We start from the raw sequence: 21,559 nt of genomic DNA, 5'->3' as shown, positions 1-21,559 counted from the left end.
AAGAGGAAATAGCAATTGGCAATATCTATTGTTTTGTTCGAATAAATAGTATATATATAATACAAACATTCTGCACCAGATTGTGTGTACCAGTGAGATTGATTTTTTTGACTCACTAGAAATAAGCCACTCTTAAGTGGACATAGGAGGGCAACCCGCACCGCTGGCCTCACGGCCAAGGTCTTTGAACATTGTCCGATCTACAGGGAAGCCTGTCTCGAAACCACATCAACTCAAACTCACCACTGGTACAGCGCGACTCGACTGCCCAAGACAAGCAATAAAGGTATTTGCAGTGGCCCTGTGCTGCTGGCCCACCTTAATGGTCACTAGTGAATTACTAGACCACACTTTGCCTTTTCAGGACACTTTCAAGTGCTTTGGCATTTGCTACTCAATTCAATTGCCTGCACCCCTTTCTTAATTTAGAAGGGTCATTTGCTCTCAAAGTCTGCACTCCCTGGGTTTCCTTTACAGCCATGGGTATTTAGGGTTTTCATTAGTTGTGTGTATTGTTTTTATTGAAGTTGCTATTTTTCTAGAACCTCGACTGGATATTCTTTTATTGTGGTACCACCACACACTATTGTTGTTTTTGTTGCATCTGTACCAGCTCACAATCCTCCTGAAGGATCGAGCCTGCCCTCAGCCCACATTAACAAAAGTGGTGAAGGAGGTCTACCTGTTAGGTTGTGCCTGTTTTACCTTTGTAATTGGGATCACTGCTGGTTTAGTGGTAGTGTGGGCCTGAGTGGGTACTATTGCCACTATTCGCACCTGTACTCCTGCCGCTTTGTCACAGCAAGCTTAACAGTTGAGACCAGCAGGTCAACCTCAAGTGACAAAACTCTAAATGGCATTTCTGCAGTACAGAGCTAATGAGACCATGGGCCTCATTACAACCCCGGTGGTAGCCATGCCGGTAAAAACGGTAGGCTGCCGCCGGAGTTCTGTTTTTTTTCTGGTGCCTGGCTTTAGGGAATCACCGGGGTATTACAGCCCTGGCGGTCCGTAAAGCCAGGCGCCGGGAAATGTAACTCCCCATTCCCATTTGAGTCCAATAGGACTCAATGGAAATGGGGAAGATGGTAGCACAAGCACCATTCATAATGGTGCAGGTGCTACCGTCAAAGTCTCCGAGCGGGTGACTCTACACCCGCCAGGTCAGACCTGGTGGGTGGGAGGGCATTTGGCCTGCAAACTTGTACTCTACCAGTCCGGTAACTATCGGCACCATTGTTACTGGACCGGCAGGGTCGTAGTGAGGCCCAATGACACTTGGTTTATGTGGAAGTCCCTTTTATCATTATCAATGGGAAACATGTCTTTGCTACTGGTTGCCAATAAGGCAAAGAATATAAAAAGATGTATGGGTAAAAGTCTGTCAATATCATAGGACAGTTTCACTCTTTATAAGGACTATGGACATTTTTCAACTGTATTGTTTATTTTATGCTGCTGCATGGCTTTTATTAAGTGGATTTATATGGCTTAAAGTTTTTAGAATATTTGAAATTCTGAATAAATGTACATTTTGAACTTGAGTGCTTCGTGTCGACAATACAATCTTGTTGGCCAACTCGTAATCTCCGGTTTCTTAAATCTGCCTTCGTGCAGCTTCACATGGGGTTGTCCCTTAATCAGGCACTGAATGCAATTAAAAAACCTGCACAATTCAGTAGTTTTGGGTACCAATAAATGTTTTACTTTTGTAATGTCACTATTTAACTTTGAATGAAGTCCATCCATCATTTTTTATATTGCATTAGGGGATTCCATTTGATCCATCATTGTTAAATGTATTTTAGTTTTTTGTGTGACCTCTGCTTTACTAATTTAATCTGTTCTAGATATGTGTGCATGCATTATCATGCCGTTTATTTTTGTACTCTTTGTTACTTGCTAGTTCCCCCTATGTTGCGTTGTGTGCGGGGGATCTTAAGAAATCTTGCCAATAAATTGATCTGATGTCACTAAACTATTGTGGAGGGTTGTCTGTATGCTGTACTGGGCTTTTGGCCACAGTAGGCAGGGCAAATCTTACTTCTGATAGAAATTCCATTACCTTTGAAGGCATTATTGATGTAAAACCCACAAGTCATTTAGCTGGACTTCATTTTATGTCAGGGGTTTAGGCAAGCATGCGCCAAAACCTTTCCGGTCCAGCTTTGCATTCCACGTTCCCGGTCCTTCTGTTGATATTGACTGGGTTACTCTAAAGCTACAATTGAAAAGGAACTGTCAGCCTTTTTGAACAGTGCTGGTGCCCCAAGAGCAAAAAGTAGTGTAGATTAGAAAGTTATGGTGTTTGAACGGCAGAGATACTGCAAACGGGGGTTACCACAGAGGCTGACCTGGGCTAGAACAAATCTGAAACTTAGAGTCCCTAGGTTGCGCTTTTCTGATGAAAAAATGATAAGTACAAATGCATGATGTTTTTGAAATCTATTAGATTTTTATTCTTAAACTTGGAACGATGTAGTTAGTTCACTGATTGAAAAATAAGTAAGAACAAAAGAAGAACAATCATAAAGTATCTTCTCAGGCATGTTAACCATGTCTGAAGTTACCAGAGTTGTCCGCTCCATGAAGGTCTCTTCTAAACAGGTCTCCCCTCGCTCATCCAGGACCATCAACGATAACATTGGCCCTCTTGCCCCTGCTCTTGCTGATTCTGCAATCACTCTTTTATGCCTGGATGTTTCCCCTTCCCCCTTAAGCACTCCCTTGTGTGGCCACTCCTGAATCATACATCCTCTGACCCTAACGGCCCTGCCAGCTATCGCCCTATCTCCATTAACCCCTTCCTGGTGAAGCTACTTTAGAAGCTGGCCTTGCCCCAACTCAACTCTCACACTTAAGTTGTCAGTGGCCTCCACGACCATCAATCTGCATTCCGAGCATGCAGAGGCATGGCAACTGCTCTTCTGAACACACATGAAGAGCTGCTCGCATCTCTGGACTCCAACTCCCCAGCTTTCCTTATCCTTCTAGATCTCTCCTCTGCATTTGACACAGTTAAGCATTCCACCTCATACAAAGGCTCCACGATACACTTGGTATCTTGCAAAGGGCATTGGATTGGTTTTCCTCACTAACCGCTCTTCCCAAGTCATCCTGGCCCCTTTCTCCTCTCCTACTTCCATCGACACCTGTGGTGTCCCCCAGGGCTCTATATTCTCCCCCTTGCTCTTTAACAAATACCTTTCTCTCCTTGCATGCCTCATTTCCTCTTTCTCCTACAACTTCCGGTGTTACGCAGACGACACACAGTTCTTCTTCAGACTCCCTGCTGCTGACCCTCGTGCACCATCCATCATCTCTGCCATCCAGTCCTGGTGCGCTTCCAATGATCTCTGCCTCAATGCCTGTAAAACTGAGATCCTTCCCATTGGGACCCCTGCTCCCGCTTTCTTCTCACTCTGGCCCTCCTCCTTGGGCTCTACCCATGCACCTTCAACTGAAGCCAGAGACCTTGGAGTTATATTCGACTCCTCTCTCTCCTTCCTCCCTCACACTCAGGACATTGCCAAGAAGCCCCACTTTCAGCTCTTCCTTCTCAAAGGAATTCTCAATTTTCTCACTTTCCACCAGAGGCTCAATGTTAAACGAGCCCTGGATCTCTCTAGGTTTGACTATTGCTATAGCCTCCTCCTGAATCTTCCATCTTCCACTCTGAGACCCCTCCAGCTAATCCAGAATAGACTTATCCTTGTCCTTGAGATTGGTTAGTTCAAGTTGATCTTAACTCTTGGAGGACTGGATTTTCATGGAGCATTACCTCTCAGTTTCTGGTGTTTTCTATTTTTTAAGGACAATTTAGTGAAAGTGATCAATTGCGATCAATAGCATAAGTCACTTTAAAAGTTGCGCAATATAAAGAAAGATGCTTTGTTTTGCAGCATCACATTTGCATAGCAATAGCCATTGCGTCTCATGACAATCGTGGGCCTGATATAAGTCACAAAGAAAGCGCTTTTGTATGGGACCTGCGTGGGTTCCGTCCATATGGCGCATCCAGGATCTGCATGGGTAATATCAGTGGCAACGCACGCGTCTTAAAAACAAGACAACGCAGAGTAACACCGGTTCCAATCCAAGGTCCATGCTTGGAAACCTCTTCGGCATTAAGTATGTTATAAAAAATTAATTATAATTTGATATGAAGGATTTTTTTTTTTTAATGCGGGCCTGGGACTCAAGCCCATCATGTCTGTTCTGGTTGTAACTTTAGAACATAGTATGTTATTGGATCAGAGTTCAGCTGCAACACGCATGACAATGTATAGTTAACGTAGAGCTAAGACACACCTTTTGCTATCTGAATCTTTAGATATGTGTACTTCTACTTCGCAGATGAAACCTTAATATATGACACCATAGGTTCTAAGTTTAATAAGTACTGGCTGTACAGATTCGAGTCTCGGCCCGCATTTTATTTAGATCTAGAGACAGCTCAACGGGAATGTAAGGAGTAATGGGCGCCGTGCCTTTAAAAAGGAGCAGCAAGCCGCTCTGCCCGTCACTGCCCCGGCGCTCCATGGGCGGCTCTGCCCGTCACCGCCCCGGCGATCTATGGGCCGCTCTGCCTGTCACCGCCCCGGTGCTCCATGGGCCGCTCTGTCCGTTCCTGCCCCGGCAATCCATGGGCCGTTCTGCCCGTCCCCGCCCCTGCGCTCCATGGGCGGCACGGCAGGTACAGAATTGGCCATTGAAAATCCCTCCACGCTCAGGTGCAGCGTAGCGGAAGACCCCCCGCCTCCCAAGGGCCTGATGGAAATCAGGCCATTACTTGAGTTTGGAGAATGTCATACAAGACATATTTGGTGGGTAGCAATTCACATTGTGTTCCAAGTACTTACCCTATGTAAGACTAAACACCTATTTCATGTGCTATGGGGATACTCTCAATTTGCCCAGGAGGAAATCGGTTTCAAGGCAAGGAAACCATCCGGGGGTTTTCCCCCTTTTCATATAAGAGTGTGCAAGGGGTTGAGAAGGCTCCCCCCGGCTTTCCCTCATTTGGAACCCCTTTAATCAGCTGTTGTGGTTATTCCTCTGCACAGTGGGTTGCAATTTGCAAAGATTTCACTTGTTCCCTCTCACATGGACGCTCAGTCATTCACTGTAAGTGTTGATCACTGATTTTATAAATGCTGGTGGTTATCGTTCCCTCTCTTGGAGTGAGCAATTCTACACGTTTTCGGAGTTTAGCTGCTTTGGTCGGTGCCTTTATGCGACTGGCTTTTTGTGGAATGGCCGGCCTCTTCCTGGGGGTTCTCGTGCACCTTTCTTCCTGATGCTCACCTTGGTTGGTAATGACCCTGTGTTGCCGGTTTCCATTTCACTGGCATCACCAATCCAGGGTCCTCGTGTGCCCTCATGGAGAGTTGGGGGCCCTGCCATTCTCCTGGCCTTTAACTCTGGCAGATTTAGGAATGCAAAAGTGATGCAACAACACATAGAACGTCCTCAGGGCATGCGTGCAGCACATTCCCCATATTATCTTTTGTAAACATTGACCGATTTATTGTCGTGGCAGAGGCGATTATTACACCGTATTTTAGGCTGTAAGGGATGTGTCACTTGATATCTGTATTAACATGAGTGCGTATTTGAAAACATGAACAAGTGCCACCTCTATGAGCCAAAGCGAAAAAGAAAATGTCTCAGTGATGGGGTGCCCAGAGGGACATGTTTCACTCTATAGCTAAAGATTTCACAATATTTCCCACAAACGAGATGCAATGAAACCAAAGATGCTGATTGCATGCATCTCTATGCACTGATTGCATGCATCTCTATGCAGCAATGAAACCAAAGATGCTGATTGCATGCATCTCTATGCAGCAATGAAACCAAAGATGCTGATTGCATGCATCTTCTATGCATTCTCTATGAGATGCGTTTTGAGAGCATATGTCAATCCGAACATGGACTGATTACACGTGACGCATAGTAACCTGTCCTGACACTGGGAACATTTTCTTGTGAATTATGGTCACAAGAAAATTAAGGCCTAATAGATGCATGGAGGCCTCACTTATGAAACATCAAAATGATATGTAACTCTGCAAGATTCATTCACGTATGACCAACAAACATGCTTGCGAAATATGAACATAGCCTTTACCTGCAAGTATGGGGACCTTTGTGCTAAGCAGGCGTCCATCGATGCACCTCGAGGTCTGTTATTAGTTTTTTTAAAGGGAATCCAACAAGAGGCGAGGATGTGAGTGTGCAACACCTGGGCGGTGTGAGAAAGCAGGGTGTTAGGTTTGGGGGAGAGGAGGTTTCACAGCAGCACATAAAGTCCCTATTTCGCCTATCTGCACTTCAAAACCTGTAGTGGTATGTGCGCAGTGTCTTTTCTCATCTCGTTTCTAAAGACATTTTTCGCAAAAGCGTCCAGTGCGCTTCCCCCACTTCTGGGAATAGGCACTTAAGCCAGGGACGTCATTTCACCAAAATGCCAGGGGTAGTGGAAGTCACATCACACGACCCTTGACCCCCTGATGACATCACAGGAAGTGATGTCATTTCACCCCACCCCGAAGTGATATCGTGGGATGATATGGAACACGACCTTTCACCCATTCACAAAACAGGAACTGGCATCACATAGCATTGTACACTACGAAAAATATGGTTACAATATCACTATAATGTGATGGACATTTCATACAAGAATGGATCACCATATGTATCGTTAAGATCAGTGTGTATAGGCCCATATTACCAAATTACTGTGAATGCAAGCAGACGTCCATAACCAAATGATAATGATGTGTTATTATATAGCACGTACGCTTAAGCGCTTTAAATAGAAAAAATATAAACCCAATATCACCCAACCTGTGTTGGTACTCATTTATCGACCTCAGAAGAATGAAAGGCTGAGTTGAGGCGTTTAAGAACAGACTAAATCAGTGACTCACCCCCTGAAGTGTGCCTGAAATAAACCTTTTTATGAGTCTAGCAATTATTGTATAGAATTCCAGAAAGACACATTATTTGGTATTCCTAGTCTTTCTTATGTAGGGTCAGTGCTGAAAGTGTGACCCTTGTGGCACTCCTGTTCTTATTTTTCTTCTTTTTTTTAAGGGGCCTGAGCAAGAAAGCCAGCCACTCCAGAAGTAAAGAGCCACATGATTGCTGGCCACAGCCCAGGAGATTGCATTACAAAAAAATAAAAATAAAAACGTATTTCTTTTTTTTTTTTTAGAGGTCGCAAGGGAGACCACAAAGGTCGCAAGTTAGACCTCAGAGGGTGCAGTTGTGACCTCTGGCGACCCCTAAATGACGTCCCTGACTTAAGCCCTGATCTCATGTCAATATATCTCCTTTCTCCAGAATCAATATACAGAGGTAGACCATTAATATCCGATTGGGTGAGCATTAGATGACTAGCGCCATCTGAACTTGGTCGCTTGGAACCTTGAGGAATCTCGTGAGATGCCAAATGTTTGTTGGCTTTCTTCTGGGAATCGCCCATAGTCAGGTGACAGCTCAGTGGGTAATGTGTGTTTCCCTTTCCTCTCTGCCTTTCCCCCTTTCGAGCAGTTTTTACCAGGGTTCTCGGTCCTGAAGAAGGCGGTACATCGATGTGTGCCTAAATGCAGTGACGTGTGTCGATCTTGGACAATCTTCGCAATTGAGTTGCGTTGCTTTCAGAACACTTTAGTTAGACTGTGAGAATTCGATTTCATTTGTTTGTCACTTGCGTCCCATGTCTCATCACACACAGGTGTTTGTTCTTTGGTTGTCACAATCTGTTATTTTTTTCATACTGTTCATTAGTATGTGATTGTACTTTTTATAAAAACAATATGAATAAAAAACTACTGACTAAAACATTTAATTAAATCCAAGTGTTGAAAAAGTAATTAAATAATATGTGCTGTTCGACATGATAAATAAGTTTGGAGTTATACTTTTGAAACAGATCCAGACTAATAATTTAAATAATTGAGGGTTTGTTTTTCTGGTAGGAACCTCCTTTGTGTTTACCCCTAGAGCCATAAGCAACCATCCAATCATCATCCACCCTCCACATTCACTCAAACACACTTCCCCGGGCCAGAGTTCTTTTTTCTCATTTTTGTTTTCATCTGTTTCAGGATTTTATATTGAAATTAAAGCAGGGATATTTTAGTTTTAATCCTTCTAGCAGTATTTTCCCCAGAGGTTATTTTCAGCTATCTTCATTATTATCAGTCATTTTTTTTAACTGTGTGATTTTCATATTTTTTGTGTGTGATTTTATCTTTATTTATCCACATTTATACTTGTTCTGTAAAAAAAATATTTTTCAACAACTTCTTTTCCGCATTTATTCAAATAAAAAATGTAGCGCTTTGATGCCCGTGAGAGTAAGCTCTTAAAGTGGAGTTCTTGCACATCCAGCCAAGATCTATTGTCACCTGAAAAACAAACAGCCGCTCCTTATGCTGATGTGATAAAAGTCTCCAAAGCCCTTTAAACAATTTCAAAGGGCTATCAATCACATTGTGTTGCCTTTCCATTGTGATCCTTTGCACAGCCGTTGGCTTGCAAGCCATAATTGACCACCGGAGGAGCTAATCAAAGCGCATGAATTTCTGCTTTTTTCCATTTTTTTTTACAAATAAATACTAAAAGGAATCAGAGTGGTTTCTGTCTGTATTGCTGTGTTAAAATCAGTAAAAACGGAAAACCGGGAGCCTTAATTATAAACCAGCTGTCTATGGCACAAGATACAGACCCCTGGCGTACTTTCAATCACGCTGCCATCCACTGAACTGCACTGCCATATAGTTTGTGCTTGGAAACATCCTTCGCCTCCATGGGAAACTATATGGATTAATGGACGGTTATCTGCCATCCAGGTGTGTTGATATCGAGTGGATACAAATGAAACAGTGTATGTGTCTGCTGTATTTGGGGCCATCACTGTTATTCTTTATATTCAGCAAGTGGTTAGAGGCAGTGGCTGACTCTTCTGAAAAAGCTGCATCGTGCTGATCCTTCTTGCCACTAAATACATGTGTGGGATCCCCAATACTTGTATGTGTCTACCTGCCCGACATGGGCCTATCCTTTTGTAGGAAGGACCAAATAAAAGTCTTGCATTCTACAAAATGTTGTTTCAAATCTTTGAAGCCTCTTTTTCAGAAATGGCCCAAGGCCCCTCAGCCATGAAAGTGAAGAAGCACCTCACAAGAAGGGGGTCCCCTTATTTTGTTTTATTTATTTGTTTATATAACGCCAAAACCCTCAATCATCTGGTTGCTGAGCCAGGGACGTCATTTAGGGGTCTCCAGGCAACTGCAACCCCTGAGGTCACCCTTGCTACCACTAAAAAAAAAAGTATATTTTTTTCGTTTTTTATTTTTAAATGCTAGCTCCTGTGCAGTGGCCAGCGCCATGTGGCACTTTGCTTGTGGAGTGTCTGGCATTCTTGTTCAGGCCTCTAAAAAAAAAGGGAACAGGGGTTCACACAAGTCTAACACTTTCAGCAGTGACTCTAAATAAGAAAGAATAGGAATACCAAATAATGGGCCTCATTACGAGGTATGCCGGTAGCCATGCCGCTATTGGCGGCATGGCTGCCGGCAAAACCGCATCCGTGTCCTCGGAATGAGGACTTACCGGACCATTCCGAGGTCGGATGGTCCGGTAATTCCTCACTCGAGGACACGGACACGGTTCATCCCCATTCCCATTTCAGCCCCCATAGGGCTGAATGGGAATGGGAGAGGGAATAAACGACGGGCCATTACGAGATGGCCCGTTGTTTGCTCCCTCTTCCCCTCGCGGGACCCGGTATGCACGCCTGGTTTTCCCAGGCGTGCTTAACGTGTCCCGCGAGGGGACCTCGTAATGTGGCGGAACGGGTTCAACGGCGCCGCAGCCTTTTATGGCAACGTTTAACCCGTTCCGCCAGGGTCGTAATGAGGCCCAATGTGTCTTTCTGGAATTCTATATGATAATTGCTAGGCTCATTAAAGGTTTATTTCAGGCACACTTCAGAGGTGAGTCACTGATTTAGTCTGTTCTTAAGCATCTCAACTCAGCCTTTCATCCTTCGGAGGTCGATAAATGAGTACCAACACAGGTTGGGTGATATTGTATGATATGATATAATATGATATGGCATTTATAACGCGCCTATACACAAGTGTTTCAAGGCGCGACGAGGCAAGGGAGGGGGGACAGGGGAAGAAAGATAACGATCCTACTAGGCCAGGTGTCATTCAGATCGCGCAAGTGCATGGGAAGTGGGAAAGGGAAAAGTGTGAGGGTGCAGGGAGAGGGGAAAGTGCAGTACATTGGATAGAAGGATAAGAATAAATAAACTGCCAGCTAGTGGCAAGTGCAAGGTAAGTGCAGGCATACGTGCAGGTAGGGGGACTGTAGGGATACAGAAACAGTCTCCAAGTGCAGGCTTGCCAGGGAGGCAGTGCAGGTGAGCAACTGGCAGGGCCGGGCCGGTGAGCAGAGAGGGTGGCCATGTAACCAGTGCCATATAACCAGTGTATGTATATTTGTTCTATATAAAGCGCTTAAGTGCTATATAGTAACACATCATCATCATTTTGTCTTGAACGTCTGCTTGCATTCACAGCGTTTTGGTAATATGAGCATATACACACTGATCTTAATGATACATATGGTGATCCATTCTTGTATGAAATGTATATCACATTTAAAGTGATATCGGAACCATATTTTTCATAGTGCACTTAGGAACAATGCTATGTGATGCCATTTCCTGTTTTGTCAAGGGGTGAAAGGTTGTGTTCCATCGCTTACTATGGTATCACTTTGGGGCAGTGTCAAATGACATGACTTCCTGTGATGTTATCAGAGGTCATGGGTCCTGTGATGTCAGTTCCGCTACCCCTGGCATTTTGGTGAAATGACGTCCCTGGCTGAAACATAAAAACAAAGACGTGAACCATCAGAATGCTACAACCTGAACTTGCTAGCAGGATCCGTAGATCTTTGAGGAGGACGCTGGAGTTACTCAAATAACAACATCTCTAAGGGCTTCCGAAACACCACATAGCGTGCTTCTGAGCATAGTTCCAAATGCAGTGTATTCCATGCCTGGCTTGCCAGGACGATAAAAGAGCGTCCTAATCCTCTACATTTTTTTACTCTGGGCTTTGACAACAGACCTTGTGGGCTGGAGCGAATGTGCAAAGCGGAGGTATGTGGTGTCAATGGCCCTCATTATGAGTGTGGCGGAAAGGCAACAACGGCACCGGTAGTGCTAGCAGCGCCGTTGATACCTCTCCACCCCACTACGAGTTCTGCTTGCGTGTGCCGGACTGCACGCCCGGTCTGACCAGGCGTGCATACCGGCACCCGCGAGCAGAACTCATGATTGCACCAGCACCGTTATTAACGGTGCCGGTGCAACCATGCTCCGGACCCTGTTTCTGCCCTATTGGGCAGAATGGGGATCGGGAGGCAGGCCATAACGGCACCCGCGAATGGGCAATTACCGGGTCCGCCAAACTCGGCATGACCCGGTTATTGCCCATTTGCGGGTGCCGGAAAAAAAACAACTCCGGCGGGCACGGCTACCACCAGAGTTATAGTGAGGGCCAATCTCTCCTTAAGGTAAGCTGGTGCGTTGCCATTGATACATCTATGTGTCAGAGAAAGAGCCTTGAATCTTAGTCTTGCTGAAACTGTCAACCAGTGGAGCTTCCTTCTGGCCAAGGAGATGTGTTCTCTCTTCGGGATGTCGTATATGATACGGACAGACTCATTTTGAAGCATTTGAAGTCTGGTGATGCAGATCTTACTTCCTCCCAGTAAGAGAGCGTTGCAGTAATCTAATCTATTTTACGCGGGCAGCATTAGAACTTCACGAGTTGTGTTACAACTCTGTAGCTGCTTCTCAAACACTGAGTGGAGGCCCAATGTATACCTTCTCAGTGGATCCGGGATCCATTGCCTCTGGAGATCTTGGAGGTGGTGGATAGACTGCTGAGCTTGTTGGCCCTTCTATCACTTTCCAGGGTACTCAGACAAGAATAGAAATGTCTGTTTATAAAATGTCATGCATGAAACATGAGTCTCATTTTTAATGAGGCTTTCTGTCCAGTGATCTGTGAAGGAAGATCTGATCTCCACCACAAAATCCCTAAATATAATTTCAAGAAAACTATGATTCTAAAAGCTTTTAGTTTTGCTATGTGTGTGTACCATCCTGGGGGTTGAAGGCTGTGTCATACTAGATATGGTGCTGGGTGAATACGTGCATAAAGGCATCTCCCGGTATAGTGCTACTGCAGTACTTCAGCCATATCCACCTATGTATACCGGTATTACTATACTGAGCTGGTAGTGCAGTGTCATTGAGGGAAGGCCAGTGTGACAGGATTCGTGGCTGAGACTTAAGCCCTGTTACCACCACATGAAGGGACCCTGCCATTGATGGAGGAGCAGTGCGCTTGGCGGTTGACGCAGAGGCGCAACCAAGATTGTCTAACAAGTGGGGCCTGAAGCTAATGTAGTTGGGCCACCACAGTGAAATTAACATCTGTAAGTGTCCACACAGTGCTGCAGAGTGGGCATTTGCAGATTTTGGGAGGGCCTTTCCTGCTCAGGCCCTACCCTGTCTACGCTGCTGTGAGCAAGAGGTGGACGGTACCCCTCCCACCGCGCTCTAACGGTGCAGTCCGAGCCTCTGCATTTCCACAGTACAGATGACGGTGTGCCTTGCTGTCTGAAGTTGGAGGGTAGAGTTGCTTCATTCAGTGGTGCGCTGGCTCCATGCTGGGATAATAATTTCAAAATGATCAAGTTCTGCCAGATCAGTGAGTAATGTTAGCCTTCACCTAGAGACAGACCCGACACAGTGTTGCAAAAAATGAAAGGCTGAGAGCTTCCCTGCCTCTTGGAATTAAAGTCATTGTTCAAGTGCTTCTAGCGTGCCGTGCCGGCTCTCAGGGAGGGCACTAGGCGAAAGAGTTAGAGGAGGGGTAGGGGGAGTCCACGGTCTGTCCTACAGTCCTGCCCATCGCTCTCACAGGCTGGGGCAGGACTTGCCCACACGACAGGACTTTCCCAGCAGCACACACCGTGATGGAACTGCCCCCTCCCCCCAAAGGATGGGGCAGAACTTAAAGACGTGGCATAGAGAGTCTGTGTTTCGTCCATGAGGTGCAAAGTATGACAAGATGCCTTGCAGGTCATAGACAGAACGTGTCTTGCCCAAGAGGTACAGATCATGGCAGGACTCTCTCTCTTGGCAGAGAATAGGCCATTTCAGTGAACAAGCCACACACACTTCACAGCACCACCAGGTTGCCATCCTTGGAAGTTCACCTCCAATTCAAGACCACAAAGCAATGCATTATGGATATGCAAACATTAAATTTAAAGCTTGCGTTTTTACCCCACGTAAGATAAGTGTCTGTGTCTTAAAAGGCAGCAGTATTGTATAGATGTCTTTATCAACCCAACACTGGACTCAGCCTGGAGGCGCAGTTTGTGACAGTACCTGCCTTTGAGAAGTAACAGGATGTGGCAGGAGTCACTGAGTAGTTACAAAAGAACAATACTCAATTTAGCCAGGTCTCTCAGAAAGCAGAAGGCTTGCCCATGAAGCAGAGACTAGAACTACACTCGCCCACAAGGCATAGACTAGTTTGCATTCGCACCCTTGGCAGGTGCGTCAGCCAATCAGGTTGTTCGAAATCCAGGCGGAATCTCTAATGATGCAAGCACAGGTTTGGGGCAACCCGAGTGACCGGCGCGCCCGCTCTCCACCAGGTGCTGCCTATTCTCCCTCCTCCCCTGCTTCCAGCCCCATATGCAGGCCCTCCACACCCCTCACCCTCCTCTCCTTACCCTAACAGGGCTCCTCTGCCCGGCCACTGCACTTGGCTTCCTGTGTGTGCCATGGAATTTGAAAAGGAGCTCTGAGTGGAGCCCCGCCTTCCATTACCATGGCAATGCTGGCTCTCCCTGGGCCGCTGCGAACGAAGCAGCGCTGGCCTTTTTATTGTTATTGCTGCTATTGGCTCCTCAAGGGTTTGCCTCAGGGTGCTAATGTCAATAATAATGTGTTTGGTGGGCTTCACTGGACTGGTGACGGCACCAGCGCGCGGTGTTAAGGGCCTCACTTTCCTCAGGCCTATAGCTTGGGCCCTGGACCGTTACCGGCCGGCGAAATCGACCGAACACGTTACTATTGCCGTAGTGGCATATGCAGAACAGAGTTTATGATCTAGGGGGCACAGAGCACATCAAGGAAAGACCGCCCTGAAGAGGCCTAGACTATGGTAGGATCCATTCATGGGGACTTCAGAGTCTGGAAAATCTAATGAAAAACAGAGACTTTCCTGAGTTTGGCAGATTTCCTTATGGAAATACGGCATGTGGTAAATACCTTTACCGCATGTGGCGATGTTATTGGGCATCTACTTGAAACAATGTATCTATTGGGTTGGCATTAAAAGATACACATTTCCAGAATACTGTGTGTGCTTTTTCTGAAAATCTGCACGCATTGCGTTTACATTTCTCTTTTTACCGCATTCACCCTCATTCTGAGGATGGCAGTGGATAGTGTACTGGTCACCACCCTGCTTCGGCACACATTCTTTAATGAACAAAAGGGAACATTCGGACCCTTTTGGGAATTATATACTTTGCAAAGGTGGTGAGAAGGTGGGCATCAGAGGTGGTAACATTGTCACACCCTTGTGTTGTCGCTACACAATAACCTTTGCTTTTTGCTGCCTCTCGGTGAAGGAAAAAAAGTCAAACCATTTCAGAGGCGCTTTACACTATTGACCCTCTCTTCGATGGACGCAAAAACTTGAGTTCATTTATGAGGCATTTCAACTCACAAGATGGCGGTAATGACCAGATCAGATATTCTTATTAAATACTGCATGTGGCCCATAATCCAGGAGAAACAGGAAGTATTTGCAAACACTGCCTCTTTTTTCCATCACTGCCAAACTCATACTGGCGGCTGAACTCACCCAAGTGGCATAGACTGACATCTGACCGATTCATGGGCAACACATTGGGGTCTGGCTCTGTAAAGGGAAACACTGAGGCCTGACTCATCCATGAGTTACAGACTGATGAGTCCCCAAGACCAGTCTGCACCTAGGATGCAATTCAAGATGAATGCTGATTGGCTCTCCTCTTCCCAGTCTTCCACCGCATCAGAGGAGTACTGCTGGTGGAGGTGGGGCAGAAGGTACACACAAGAAAGCAAGGAAATCAGTCGGGCCCTATAATCCATCAACTCTTAATTCATTGTCAAAGGTGGATAACCATGAAGGCATTTGATAGATCTAGCAAAGTAACTTGGTGTCCTAACATGAAGTGTGGTCCAGACCAGTTCAAAGTCTTCGCTGCACAGGTAGGGCTAATGTAGGCAGTGCAGTGCATTCTGGTGAAAGTAGTGCTGTGTTGTACTATGTTTTCACAATAGCCGTGGAAAGGGTTAATACTTTAAAACAATGCACAGATGAATGATCACTGTTGAAGGAGGCAAACCTACAGCTGTTAATAATAAACATAGATTCCAGTGCTTGTTCAACACAGCAGGAGTTACAGATCCGCAGCCATGAACATCATTTTTTAGTGATTGTGTTGGTACCAATAACTCCTGCCATGCAAAGAAAGCATAGGCACAGGCAAAAGGTTTGGCTTTTGTCTAGGCATGGGGCAGGCATTTGACATAATGGTTCTACCTGGCCATAAGATGACCAGTGCCTGGCAATGGTTATAAAACATGTATATATAAGAGAACAAATTGTTGGCTTTGCCAGTGCTTCATATTAAGAGGAGTTAAATGCCAGGAACAGATGTGAAGACAGACATAGTGCTTATACATTTGGTGTCTCGTGGCACACTTGTGTAACCCATTTTTATTAAGCCGTGTGCTCATTTACAGCAGCAACTAAACCATGTATTCCTCGAAGAGACACAGCCCGACATTGTTTGGTTATTTACCCACCCACTGAGCACCCATGGACATGCTACTTATTCAGGCCATTCCCACCCGAAAACCTGCTTCTCATCAAACACTGGCAGGCCTTATACATCACATACACACTCTACCTCCAACTTTCTCTTCCAAAACATCTTCCTTCTCGAGCTCTCCGCTCAACCACCTCCAACTCTCTGAGGGTCAGACGATTCTCCAAGCAGAGAGTTGGGGGCAGATCTATCGCCTCGGCTGTACTCTCCCTCTGGAACAGCATCCCTGCCACTCTCAAACATGAGCAGAACCACCTCTGGTTCCGGAAGCAACTCAAGACCTTCCCTTTCATTTCCGCTTTCTCTCTTCCTCTCCCCTGCTGATGCACCTGACTGCTCTGCGCACTGGTCACCTGGATACCCTCTGAACTCGGGCCCAGGCTCCTGCATGTCCAGTTGCCCTCGCACTGCCACCGGGCTCCCCATCACCTAAGGGTCTGTATCTGCAACCCTACAGTCCCTTCTCTCTGCACTTATGAGCCACTCTCGGGCTGCCCTTGTGAGTTAATTGCACTTACCCCATCCTCTCCCCACTGGCACTTCTCCTCTTCCCTCTTCCCTGCTCTTGCACAATCTGAATGACACAAGGCCTAGTAAGATCGTTATTTTGTCTTCCCTTGTGTTCTCCTCCTTGTCTTGTTGCGCCTAGAAACACTTGTCTACAGGTGTGTTATAAATGCCACATCATATCACACGATAGCACATTGTTTTATGTTATTGCTCAAGGAGGTCCGAGGAGGGTGTGTTTTGGGCAGGGGCGGGGTGAGTAGGAATGACCATAGGGATTAACATGTCCATTGGTGCCCAGTGGGTGGCTAAATAACCCAACAATGCCCACAGGCTGTGTGCCCTCCTCACATCCTATCTCTCCCTATACGCACTCCAATCGAGTCATTTTGGCCAAACCTAAAAATGAAAAATCCCATCTGCATTAGCACATAAGGGTTGTGTCGACCCATTGGAGGATTGCTCTACTTCTCAGAGACAATATAGAAATTCACTTTCAGGCAGGGACGTCGGTGAGACCTATTTTGCTTCTTTTCTTGGTAGTGTCGGCACACAAGCAGTGGAGTAACTTTGCTGAAAATGTTGGTGGTGGACATGACATCTAAATGAAAGGGGCCCCTATCAAATGAGTGGGACACAATGGTGTGCAACAAAAGTTGGGGGGGACAAACACCCATGTCCCCCTAAAATTGCACACATGCACACCAGTGCATATTGTTAAACGATTCAACCCCACAGTTATATCAGGTCACAATGCCGAGATATGTTTGGTTACCTTACTGTCATACGCATAGCACAAAACCCTCACCAACACATCAGACACTCCAAGTTGCACAAAGTGCACTCTAACACCCATGCCGCACTAACATTCTCAACTTCTGTGCTCAAACATACTATACAGAGACCAACTAAGCCTCTCATACACGCAATTTAAATCCCTCCCAACAGACGTCAAACAATAAAACTGCACAGCCGCTTAAACAACTTGGATACCAACGCCGCCGGCCAGTGCATCCCAGCATCATGGGTACACAAGGGCAGTGGTCGAAGTGGGCGGGAGCGGTGCTCCTCTACTTTTTTAGTTTTACAGCTCCTATACTTTTATTTTAAAAACAAAAAGTTCTGGAATGGTTTCAGTTTTAAAATCAAAGTGTAGGAAGAAGTTGAAACTTGCACTTTAGTGCACCGCACTGAACGTTCCCTTAAACAGCAGGCACATGTGTATGGGGGTTTGTATTGCGCGTGGCAATGGGGTTTGTGGAGAGCGGGGACAGGCCAGTAGGGAACATAGTTCCACTACTTATTTTTTGTACACTTCGACCACTGCACAAGTGTGGCCTCTGGGGGCAAATGCACTATGCTCCTTCCAAAGGACACCTAGACAATGCACGCGGAGTTCAGGGTACGTCTGGCCTTCAGGAAGCAACACACCAGCAAAGCTCTCAAGCCTTTCCCCTCTCTCCCCGCCAACCTAACCCAGCCCTCCCTCTTCAGATCGGCTAGACCACCTGGCGAACGTCTAGGTGGCAGTGGAGTGCAGTGTACAACCAAGTCACGTGGCAAAAGCAGCCTCTTTGGTTGTGGTGCTTCTCAGGAAAGCTGCTGCACCATGGGATTTTCTCACACAAGCAAAAAGGAAATCTTAGCAAGCAACCTGACATTGTTAACTTCCATACAAATATACACATTCACTTAATCAGGATGATGATTTCCCAAACCAGGCAGGTGTGCAGTCGCTGCGCGGCCGAGTGTTCATTTCTATGTGTGTGACCGCTTTTGAAGAATGGTTGCGGTCTGGGCTGGACTGGGTACCAAAAGAGGCCTTGGAAATAATGTTTGAAGTGTGCCCATAATACACATTTTCAGCAAGCCCAACCCTTTTCCTTTGGGAAAATTTAGAAATGCCACACAAAAGAGGCCCAGCGTGCAGAGGCCTCTCGGGAAATCTCCAGAGTTCCCTATAGGCCAGTCCACCTCTGGTTGCGGTCAGTGGTCGAAGTGTACGAAAAGAAGTAGTGGAACTATGTTCCCTGCTGGCCTGCACCCACTCCCCACAAACCCCATCGCCACGCCCCATTCCACACACAATACAAACCCCGAAACACATGAACCTGCTGTTTAAGAGAACGTTCAGTGCAGTGCACTGAAAGTGCAAGTTTCAACTTCTTCCTACACTTTTATTTTAAAGCGAAACCATTCCGGAATGGTTTCTTTATAAAATAAAAGTATAGGAACAGTAAAATGTAATTTAAAAAAGTAGAGGAGCACTGGTCCCGCTCACGTCGACCACTGGTTGTGGTAGTTGGCAATTGTGGCATTTCCAGAAGGCTCTCCAGAAAACCTTACATTATTAATCCCAGACTCTTGCGCGAAGTCCTCTTTCTGAAAGTGTTGGGTGTGCGTATGCGCGCTGAGGAAACAGCACAGGACTCCCAGCTCGCGCTGCACGCAGGCCGCGTGGGAAGGCAGGACGGCGCAGGTAGTGCCCCCCCGCATATATAAATTGGGTGTAGGGGCCTGCTAACTTCCACTGACCTTTGTCCCCCACCCATGCCGGACCCCATATTGGAGGACAGGCCTCAAAGGGCAGACAGAGTAGAAGCAGAGCATGGCACGCCATGGGGTATGCGTATGCGAGTGCATGCCTTTGTGAGTTAGGACTGCGCTTCTGTATTTGTTGGTCAACAGGGGTGCAGCTAAACTAACATTTTGTAGGGGTAGGAGAGTCTAACCCTTCAAATTTGTGAGCACGGCTAACTTCAGAAACTGTGGTGGGGAAATCTATTTGTGTGGAGGCATCTAACTTCTTTACACATTCTAAAAAGAACATTGTAGTGCAGCTTCAATGTTACAAGCAGTTACCTCTCTCCATGTGTGAAACCACATACTTAAGGACTGCTGTGGGCATGCACTGTCTCCTGTCCCCTCCTACCACTCAAATACCTCCCCTGAAATGCAAGTGCTAAAACCCCATCACATGACACTTGCTTATAAATCCCTCCCCTGAAATGCAAGCGCTAACAATGGAATGCTTTACATTAGTAATTGACAGGACTTTGTTAACTGTGCAGCCGCTGGCACTGTTTATTGCCTTTGTCTTGTCTTATCCTTCCAGGCTCTGTAGGTCAGCCAGGATAAGTCAATGTAAACCCAAATTTCGGGTGAGGGGCTGAAGCCCAATCTGCCCAATGGTCCGAGCTCTTGGCACACTTAATTTTGCATGCCCTGCATTTTGTGCACCTGATGGTACGGGTAGGTTAGCTCAGTGGCAACGCGCTGGTCTTGGAAGCAAGATCTGAAACAACAGCAGTGGTGACTACACCTGTGAGCGGCAGCGTGCAGCATGGGAGAAAAGGGTGGCAGAGAGCTACGACTTTGTGCATAGACTGCTTGCTTACTTATGCTATGCAGTATAGGGTTCAGTATGAGTGCTATCACTCCTGGATTTCCTGGTGAGTTCACTATGTCGATGATTTTAGTTGTCCAAGTGCTGAGCTCAGGAGTAGTTCTTTTCAGCATGTGGTCTGCTCGGCAATTGGGGGACCCCTTCCTGGAGCTCCTTTGTTTGTGGGCTTCTTGGCACATGAAGAGCTTGCTTCTGTAGGTGGACTGGTCTGATGTCCAAGAGCTATTCTCGGTTGGTGGACTATTCAGCTAGTCAAGAGTCCCGTTCTATTGGTGGACTGCTTGGCCCATCACGTGTTCACGTCCATTGGTGCATTGGTGCTCAAGTGATCTGTTGAAGAGGCCTTGTCTGTTGATGGACCTTTTGACACTTCAGCGGCTCACATCTGCAGATGCTTTGGATCGGTCAGTTGGTCAATCACTGCTGCGTGGTGGTAGACCGTATGTACTTCAGCGGCTCACATCTGTAGATGCATTGGATCGGTCAGTTGTTCAATGGCTCCTGTCTGGTAATAGACCGCATGTACTTCAGCGGTTCACATCTGTAGATGCATTGGATCGGTCAGTTGTTCAATCGCTCCTGTCGAGTGGTAGACGGTATGCACTTCAGTTGCTCACGGCCATGGATGGACTAGTCAGCTGTTCATCGATGCCCATGCTTTCTTCCATTGGTGGACCATTTGGCTCTTCCACAGCACATTATGCTGTTGTCTTGTGTAGCTGCTAAGCAGTGCTTCGAGCCATATGATGTAAGACATGTGTTAACTTCAATTGCGTGTGTTAGCTCTTTTGTCCTATGGAGTGTCACACGTGCATGCAGTGCACCAGATAAGATTTTGTTGTGGAAGTATGTTTCTCCCTATTTTTTAAAGATGGGAGTAAAAGGGGTTTTTAGGGAGTAAATCATGAGTGCAAATGTCAATGGGAGTATTTTATAAGCTAGTAAACATGTTTTAATTGGAGCACAGAAAGTTTTGTAATAATTATTTCTTTGCACCTAGTTAGTCATGCACATTCAAAGATACATGTTTACCTCTGCTTATCTGGCAGTAATAATAGTTTCTGTGGAACTCCTTGCACTACTTATACAAACATATCCATGGAGCTGTGTGGATGAAAGCAGGGGCTCAAGGTCCCATGTGTCAGTTTCCTATTTTTTATTGGGAGTATTTATTTAATTTTGGGAGTATTTACCTATTTTTATGGAGTAAAAGTAGCCGAAACACCCCTTATCTGTAGGGCTGTGTGCATATTTGCTGAACCTGTGCGCATGCAGTGAAGCGGGTGATTTTAACAGTAAAGGGGATTATTGTGGTTACGTCTGCTGGAGACCTTAAGCTTCGACGAGCAGAATGGCTTGAGAGTTTGCCAGTCCTGAGGTTCCTTTGTTATCTGTCAAGTGCCGTCTAACCCTGCCCATTCATACCCTTTACAGATCCACTCCCCCTCCACCCACCCAGCCTCGTCATCACTCTGCTATGTCTTAACTGTGCACCATTTCAGGAAAGAAACTATTCGGGGAGACTCTTCAAAATTGAAAAGAGGCCACTGTAGTGTGTGGAGGTAGAATTACACCTTGAAATCCAAACATGATGTGTTTCCTTGGACTGGATCTGAGTGAGTGGTCACCCTGGAATTACAC

At 46.1% G+C, this 21,559-nt stretch overlaps 1 protein-coding gene across 5 annotated transcripts in view; it reads left to right on the top strand.

Annotated features, from left to right (window-relative positions):
* The window catches only part of SHANK3 (SH3 and multiple ankyrin repeat domains 3), a 3,072,962-nt gene that overhangs the window by 517,633 nt on the left and 2,533,770 nt on the right, over window positions 1-21,559 (top strand). The window lies entirely within an intron of this gene.

This window comes from Ambystoma mexicanum, chromosome 12, assembly GCF_040938575.1.
Source record: "Ambystoma mexicanum isolate Mex_15411 chromosome 12, UKY_AmexF1_1, whole genome shotgun sequence".
Taxonomy (NCBI): Eukaryota; Metazoa; Chordata; class Amphibia; order Caudata; family Ambystomatidae; genus Ambystoma; species Ambystoma mexicanum.
Note: the sequence above shows the minus strand (reverse complement) of the source record. Positions and strands in the feature narration are given on the sequence as shown.